Consider the following 8,775-nt stretch of genomic DNA (forward strand, 5'->3'; position numbering starts at 1 on the left):
TCTCGCCACCCTTCAGGCTCTCTGTCTTTATTCCTGATGAAGGGCTTTTGCCTGAAACGTCGATTTTACTGCTCCTCGGATGCTGCCTGAACTGCTGTGCTCTTCCAGCACCACTAATCCAGGATCTGGTTTCCAGCATCTGCAGTCATTGTTTTACCTACAGCAGAGCTGTATAGCCACCTAGCTTTTTCTTGAAGCTGTCCTTACCTCACTGGGCTGTTGAGTTTCCTCTGGGTGACTATTTATTTCTTACATTCCCTCTAAACCCAGTGTCCCCTAAATGTATACTCACTAATCATTGATCCCTTCATCAAGGGGAAAGGTTTCTTCCCATCTATCGTATCATAAGTTTATACATCGCAATCACGTTCCTCCTCAATCTCCTCTGCTCTGTGGAAAACAACCCGTTTATCCAATCTCTCTTCATAACTAAACTCTCTGGTCATCTACGAAACAAGTTAAATATGAGGGTCCAAGCCACGTGATAATATTTCAATTGTTGCCAGTCTCTTGGAAGCTGGTTGACTGCCCTCCACATCCCATTCTTAGCAAATCCAGGATTGGATGGGTTGGAAACATTTTGGTGTCAGAGCTGAAATTGATCTCAGGTCTATCAGATCACGTAAAGTATCACTGGATCCTGCTTTCACCTGCTAAAATGTTCATTATTCCACAACCATCATATGATGGAAAAAAATGATCCTAGATTGCAACTACATACTGTTCTCTTAAGGCTCTCTACTCAGTATTCTCCATCAACACATGCAAAGTATCCAAAAAAGTTTTTGCTGCTCAGATCCTCCAAAATCTTACATACTAAGATCATAAAAAGGAGCAGGTTATTCAGCACACTCGATCATTATATCAGGCCTCTACTTAGAGTCATAGAGATGTACAGCATGGAAACAGACTCTTCCATGCCAACCAGATATCCCAACCCAATCTAGTCCTTCCTGCCAGCACCCGGCCCATATCCCTCCAAACTCTTCCTATTCATATACCCATCCAAATGCCTTTTAAATGTTGCAATTGTACCAGCCTCCACCACTTCCTCTGGCAGCTCATTCCGTACACGTACCACCCTCTGGGAGAAACATTTGCCCCTTAGGTCTCTTTTATATCTTTCACTTCTCACCCTAAACCAATGCCTTCTAGTTCTGGACTCCCCAACCCCAGGGAAAAGACTTTGTCTATTTATCCTATCCATGCCCCTCATGATTTTGTAAACCTCTATAAGGTCACCTCTCAGCCTCTGTCACTCCAGGGAAAACAGCCCCAGCCTGTTCAGCCTCTCCCTATAGCTCAAATCCTCCAACCCTGGCAACATCCTTGTAAATCTTTTCTGAACCCTTTCAAGTTTCACAACATCTTTCTGATAGGAAAGAGACCAGAATTGCATGTAATATTGCAACAGTGGCCTAACCAATGTCCTGTACAGCCGCAACATGACCTCCCAACACCTGTACGCATTATTCTGACCAATAAAAGAAAACATACCAAATGCCTTCTTCACTATCCTATCTACCTGCGACTCCAGCTTTGTTCAGCAACACTCCCTAGGACCTTAGCATTAAGTGTATAAGTCCTGCTAAGATTTGCTTTCCCAAAATGCAGCACCTCGCATTTATCTGAATCAAACTCCATCTGCCACTTCTCAGCCCATTGACCCATCTGGTCAAGATCCTGTTGTAATCTGAAGTAACCTTCTTCACTGTCCATTACACCTCCAATTTTGATGTCATCTGCAAATTTACTAACTGTAGCTCTTATGCTCATATCCAAATCATTTATGTAAATGACAAAACGTAGTGGACCCAGCACCGATCCTTGTGGCACTCCACTGGTCACAGGCCTCCAGTGTGAAAAACAACACGGATGGGGTGCCCAAGGATTGGAGGGTGGCTAATGTTGTGCCTTTATTTATGAAAGGCTGTAAGGAAAGGCCTGGGAACTACAGGCTGGTGAGTCTGACATCAGTGGTGGGTAAGCTGTTGGAGGAGATTCTGAAGGACAGAATTTACATGCATTTGGAGAGGCAAGGACTGATTAGTGATAGTCAGCATGGATTTGTGTGGGGAAATCACAGTAATTAGCACTGCTGCCTCACAGCACCAGGAACCCAGGTTCGATTCCAGCCTCAAGCAACTGTATGTGGAGTTTGCACATTCTCCCCGTCTGCAGGGGTTTCCTCCCACAGTCCAATGATGTGCAGGTCAGGTGAATTGGCCATGCTAGATTGCCCAGTGTTAGAAACATTAGTCAGAGAGAAATGGGTCTGGGTGGGTTACTCTTCAAGAGTCAGTGTGGACTGTAGGGATGAAGGGCCTATTTCCATACTGTAAGGAATCTAATCTAATCTAAAATAGTGTCTGACAAACCTGATTGAGCTTTTTGAGGACAAAACTAAAAAGATTGATGGAAGCATTGTGGTAGACTTTGTCTACATGAACTTCAGTCAAGTGTTTGACAAGGTTTTACATAGTAGACTGATTAGTAAAGTTAGTAACCTGGGTTTCAGGAAGAACCTGCTGATTGGATATAAAATTAACTCGGTGGTGGAGGATTGTTTTTTGGGTTGGAAGGCTGTGACCCGAAGCATTCTGCAGGGATTGGTATTGGTCCACTCTTGCTTGTCATTTATATGAATGAGAATTTAGGAGGCACAGTTAATACAGTTGTGGACAACACCAAAATTGGTTGCATATTTGATAATAAAGAAGGGTTATCTAAGATTACAAAGGGATCTTGATCATTTGGGCCAATGGGCTGAGTGGCAGATGGAGTTTAATTTGAATAAATGGAACAAACCTTCCATCCCACAAATTAGTTTGGCGTACATCAAGTGTGATAGCACCAAGGCTCTCTACAGCTGCAACACTAAATCTCTACGCTTTTGCATTTTCCATTCTCATGATTTAAGAAACTTTCTGTATTTCCTCCCAAAGTGGATAATCTTTCATTCCTCCACATTGCACTATACCTGCCAAATATTCAATTTGGAATGTTTAGTAATGTGATTGCATAAATTTTATGAATAAAATATACTTTGGGTAAAAAAAAACTCAAGTAAATGTCACAGTAAACAGCCTGAGTTGCAGTTGGTATTTGAAGAAGGCAAGAATTGGTTTATTGTCAGGAAACAGTGATAGAAGGCTGTCTGAGAGACTTGAGCCTGATAAGCAGTGACACACCAAACAAATCAGTGAGAGGTCCCTTATTGTTTGTGAAACTCATAAATGATGTAGTTGAAAACGTGGGGAAGAATGATAAGTAAGTCTGTAGATGACACAAAGTTTAACCTGGTAGTGGACAGTGAGGAGGAAGTTGTTAGAAGGCCATAAGAAGATTGGTCAGATGGGCAGGTCCATGGCAGAAGGAATTTAATCCTGATAAGTGTATGATGCACATTGGAAGAAGGAACAAGCCAAGGGAGTACTCAATGAACCGCAGAGCACTAGGAAGCTCAGAGGAACTTTGCGATGCTTGCCCACAGATCTGTGACAGTGGCAGGACAGGTTAATAGGGTAACTAAGAAAGCATAATGGACACTTGCCTTTATCAGTCATGGCATAGATTATATGAGCAGATCATGTTGGAGCTGTAGAGAACTTTGGTTAGGCCACAGACATAATAGTGTGCGCAGTTCTGGTCACCACACAACAGGAAGGTCATGATTGCACTGGAGGGGCTGCAAAGGAGATTCATGAGGCTCTTGCCTGAGATGGAGCATTTCAGCTATGAACAGAAACTTGACACACTTCCCTGTTCCCAAGAAAACAAAGAGTCAGAGGGAGACCTGCTAAAAGGTATGTAAGATTATGAGGGTCACGGCCAGAGTGATAGAAAGCAGCTGTTCCACTTAGGCCAAGGGTCAATAGTGAGGGGCATAATTTTAAAATTAAAGGTACAAGGTTTAGAGAATATTTGAGGAAATATATTTTCACCCAGAGGTTGATGGGGATCTGCTCGGGGGGTAGTTGACACAGGAAAACTCATTTAAAAAGTACTTGGATGAGCACTTGCATTGTCATAATAATCAAGGCTATAGGCTTGGTGTAGATAGTAGCTTAAAAATGTGTTGCTGGAAAAGCGCAGCAGGTCAGGCAGATGGTGTAGATAGTAGCAGAGTTTTGGCAATACAAGCTTGGTGGACCTCTTCAATATTATATGATTCTAAGCCTTCTCGCAACTGAGGCCTTTGACACATTTGCAAGTTCTAAAAGCTAGTAAGTCAGCATCTTGCATCTGCCCAAAGCGAGGACATGGAACATGAAGACCATTAGGTACTGAAGATCTCTCTACTATTTAAAAATCTGAATGACAAGGCAGTGAAATCCACTCTGAAGATGAGGAATCCAAAACGTTGCAAGGTCTCCAAACAAAAAAGGTTGGGAGGATCATTCCGCCAAAATTAGTTGAAGGAACCCCAAAGATATCTTGTACCAGATGGATAACTGAAAAAAACTGAGGAGAAATTAAACTGAATTCAAGATGAGTATAGCATAGAGTGAGTGGACTGTCAAGATATCATGACATCGAAGTGAACGCTTGGGCAGAGTTAAAAAAACTGGATTTATAATTAAGTATATTAGAGTTAATAGTGCTGGTTTTAATTTTTTTATGTGCAGTAATACAGCCACTTCTTGCTATCAATGGGAGAGAACACCCTAGGGTATTGTATAGAATATACTTTCTCTGCAGTATCTGCTTTATCTCAGCGTTGGCCTGCAGACCCACAGCTATTACCATCTACAGCACCCAGGTCATCTCAAAATGTTATGTTGGAAAAGCGCAGCAGGTCAGGCAGCATCCAAGGAACAGGAGAATTGACGTTTCGGGCATAAGCCCTTCACTTTCTCCTCGAAGATTTTAACCTACTGCGAATCCTCTTACAAGGATGCCTTCCTTGAAGAAGCTCTCTTTCTGAAGGGCTTATGCCTGAAACGTCGATTCTCCTGTTCCTTGGATGCTGCCTAACCTGCTGCGCTTTTCCAGCAACACATTTTCACCTCAAAATGTTAACTCTGTTCACTCTCCACAGTTGCTTTCAGATCTGTTGAGTTTCTCTGCCATCTAATGAGCCAGCAGGAACATCCTCTACCAAGTCCAGGAATTCACTATAATACTCAAGATACACCATGGTGCTTCCAAACATTGAGCTCTTCAGGGTCTCTTTCTTATGACAAATTGGATACCTGATCCTTCACATAAAAGAATTATATGGTTTTAACAACAGAACTGGACAGACCAAATTTTCAGTATTAGTGTAGAATGTACATAAGTTTAATTTGAGAAAAGTATCCTCCTATATTATTTCCTCTACATTAGATAAACTATTGTACAATAAATTATAGAATGGTTACAGTACAGGTGGCCATTCACCTTATTGCATCTATATGGGTCTCAGGAAGTAAGCTGGAATTTACCAGACCCCTTGGTCCCCACACCCCAACCCATGGGAGCATTGTTCTCACAGAAAACAGTTGCCTTGCAAAGACTCTGGCTGTTTCTAGACTGGAAATGAGTCTTCCATCCTTTAGAGTTAGGAAGTGCCACCTCCCACCAGGGTTTATGTCTCTGGTAGTGCAGCATTCAATAGCTGAAGCGGGGAAGGTGTGCTGGATTGCGACTTTGCATGCAATTAGAGACCTAGCCAGTGTCAAGTTTAAAAGCCGCAGTGAGGGGTATAGGGGACCAGGGTGTGGACTGCCCAGACACCATGCTTCCCTATTCCCATTCCCATTCCCCAGCTTTTGAAATTGAGCAGTGATGGGAATGGTTGAGTAGATAGCAAGCAGATATACCGGCTGAATTTTACTTGCTTTTTACTTTCAAAGCTAACAGGAGGGGTTTAATAATGCAGCCCTTTAACTCAGATGGTTCCTATTCCATCAAGACATTCTCCAGTTCTAGCATCTTTTACACTTCAGATGGTTAGCAAGTCTCTTTAAAACAATGAATAAATCTTTCCAGACACACGCACAATGCATTCCAATTGAATTCTTTTCACTCTGCATATACAACCCCAAATTCCCAAGTCCCTAGACCTGCCAAATTTGTGAACATGTACCCTGAGTCACAAAGAAAAGCTTCGATACTGAAGACCTAAAATAACAGTGCTGGAAAAACTTAGCAGGTCCAGAAGCATCTGTTGACAGAAACAGAGATAAAGTTTCAAATCCAATGACTTCTTCAGTGCATATATTTAGACACCTTGGAGTCTTAGAGCTCTACTGCATGGAGACAGGCCCTTTGGCCCAAATTGATCCACATTGACAAAATGTCCATCAACACTAAACCCAATTCCCTGCTCTTGGCCTGTAACGTTATAAACCATTCCTATCTAAGTATTTGTCCAAATGCCTTTAAAGTGTTGTTAATGTAACAGTCTCGACCATTTCTGCTGGCAGTTTTTTCCATATGCATACGAACCTCTGCAAAAGTTGTCCCTCAGATTACACTTTTATTCTTTCACTTCTAACCTTAAACTGATGCCCTCGAGGCCATGATTCCCCAATCCTGGGAAAAAGATCGACTGCATTCAGCCTATCCATGCCTCTCATCATCTGATAGCCATCTATAAGACCTCCCTCAGTTTCCTATGCTCTAAAGAAAGAATTCTTAGCTTGTCCAACCTCTCCCTGTAACTCAAGATTCTGGAGTCCTGGCAATATACTTATAAATTTCTTCTGCACCCTTTCCAGTTTAATAAAATCCTTCCTATAGCAAGGTGACCAACACTGAACACAATCTTACTTGTTCTTTGGTTTTGATAGTTCATATTTTAATATTTGCAATTCTCCAGTTCTCTGGTACTAAGTCTGTATCCAAAGAGAATTAGATTATTGTAGCCAGCACCTTCTAGTTCCCACACTTTCCTCCTTTACAGTGTTTGGATGGGTTCTATCCAGTCCTATATAGCCATATTTTCTAAGACTTGCATCCTGAGTTGTGCAGGGAAGCAAATGTGGAGAAAGTGAAAGGAATTGTTGGAATTTTCCTATCTTCCCCAAAAACAGGGGAGACACCAGAGGATGTGAAAGTGCCAGTTAAAGTTATCCTTCATAACTGCAGGCCTGTCAGAAATGATAAACCGAACATATAAAAAGCTGGTTAATAAAATAGAGACCCACAATAGAAGAGTTACAGTTATAATTGTTTTAATAACAAACTTAAGGGCAGGAAAGAGCAAGTTACAATAAACATTCAGCCAGGTGGTTAATAGCTTTTCCAAAAGTCTTTTTTAGGATCATGATATTTTTGATTTATAAATAAATGACTTAGACAATATAATAGTGTAAAATGTCAAAACTTACTAATCAAATCAAACTTTGAGAAGTGGAAAAAAGAAAGAATAAAACCAATTCACTGCAAAAATAGGCTAGTGGAATGGGCAGACAACCAATAGATGGAATTGAAATAGAGAACTGAGACGGAATGCAGTTTGGCAGAACGTATTCAGAGAATCGCTCTCAAAACCTATAAGCGTTGTGCGTTCATTGATGTAATGAGTACAAAAGTAGATAAGTTATGGTAACCTTTATAAAACTCTTGTTAGGCCATGGATGAAGTACTTTGGCCAGTTTGACCCTCATATCTTAACCAAAATGTGCAGATCCACAAGAGGATGCAGAGATTTCCCAGGCTGGTTTGAGGAATTTTAGATACAAGATTAGGTTGTAGATGGCTGGAAAATGGGAAGCCTTCAGAAATGAGATAACAAGAATCCAGAGAAAGTATATTCCTGTCAGGGTGAAAGCGAATGCTGGTAGGTATAGGGAATGCTGGATGACTAAAGAAATTGAAGGTTTGGTTAAGAAAAAGGAAGCATGTGTTAGGTACAGACAATAGATCGAGTGAATCCTTAGAAAAGTATAAAGAAAGTAGAAGTATACTTAAGAGGGAAATCAGGAGGGAAAAACAGGAACATGAAATAGCTTTGGCAAATAGAATTAAGGAGAATCCAAAGGGATTTTACAAATATATTAAAGACAAAATAAAACTAGGGAGAGAATAAGGCCCCTCAAAGATCTGCTGTGCTTTTCCAGCAACACATTTTCAGCTCTGATCTCCAGCATCTCCAGTCCTCACTTTCTCCCCTCAAAGATCAGCAAGGCAGCCTTTGTGTGGAGCCACAGAAAATGGGGGAGATACTAAATGAATATTTTGCATCTGTATTTACTGTGGAAAAGGATATGGAAGATATAGACTGTAGGGAAATAGATGGTGACATCTTGCAAAATGTCCAGATTACAGAGGAGGAAGTGCTGGATGCCTTGAAACGGTTAAAGGTGGATAAATCCCCAGGACCTGATCAGGTGTACCCGACAATTCTGTGGGAAGTTAGAGAAAGGACTGCTGGGCCTCTTGCTGAGATATTTGTATAATTGATAGTCACAGGTGAGGTGCCGGAAGACTGGAGGTTGGCAAACATGGTGACACTGTTTACGAAGGGTGGTAAAAGACAAGCCAGGGAACTATAGACCAGTGAGCCTGACCTCGGTGGTGGGCAAGTTGTTGGAGGGAATCCTGAGGGACAGGATGTATATGTACTTGGAAAGGCAAGGACTGATTAGGGATAGTCAACATGGCTTTGTGCGTGGGAAATCATGTCTCTCAAACTTGATTGAGTTTTTTGAAGAAGTAACAAAGATGATTGATGAGGGCAGAGCAGTAGATGTGATCTATATGGACTTCAGTAAGGCGTTCGACAAGGTTCCCCATGGGAGACTGATTAGCAAGGTTAGATCTCACGGAATACAGGGAGAACTAGCC

The sequence above is a fragment of the Chiloscyllium plagiosum genome, chromosome 1, assembly GCF_004010195.1.
Source record: "Chiloscyllium plagiosum isolate BGI_BamShark_2017 chromosome 1, ASM401019v2, whole genome shotgun sequence".
NCBI classification, from domain to species: Eukaryota; Metazoa; Chordata; class Chondrichthyes; order Orectolobiformes; family Hemiscylliidae; genus Chiloscyllium; species Chiloscyllium plagiosum.